The sequence below is a fragment of the Triticum aestivum genome, chromosome 2A (genome assembly GCF_018294505.1).
Source record: "Triticum aestivum cultivar Chinese Spring chromosome 2A, IWGSC CS RefSeq v2.1, whole genome shotgun sequence".
Classification (NCBI taxonomy): Eukaryota; Viridiplantae; Streptophyta; class Magnoliopsida; order Poales; family Poaceae; genus Triticum; species Triticum aestivum.
The window spans coordinates 760,315,476-760,315,855 of record NC_057797.1 but is presented as its reverse complement, the minus strand read 5'-3'; positions in this window follow the sequence as shown (position 1 = coordinate 760,315,855).

The window sequence follows — 380 nt, the reverse complement described above, 5'->3', positions numbered from 1 at the left end:
GGGGGGTGGCAGGGTTGATCTTGAGGCTAACAAGGTCGATGGCGATGGCCGTTGAAGCTAATGAGTAGTCATCACAATTTGTCTTGAAAGTAGGCTTGGTTGGGGCCTCGGGGGTATTGTTGGATCTTGACTTGGCGTTATCAGCCATTGAACAAGGGAGAGAGTTGTACTATAGAAAGGTGAAAGCCGAAGAATATGAGGAACTCGGCGTTTTTGGAGAAAGAGGAATGTTGTAATTCATAGTGCGTAAAAGGCACGTGGAGCACGTGCAATCTGGTTAAAAAAAGAACTATGTTCCTTGTGAAAATTAAAATTTGAACATATATAATCAAGCCTTGTGAAAAATAGCTTTGCGGTCAGGGTGCTAGGCATCAAAATCA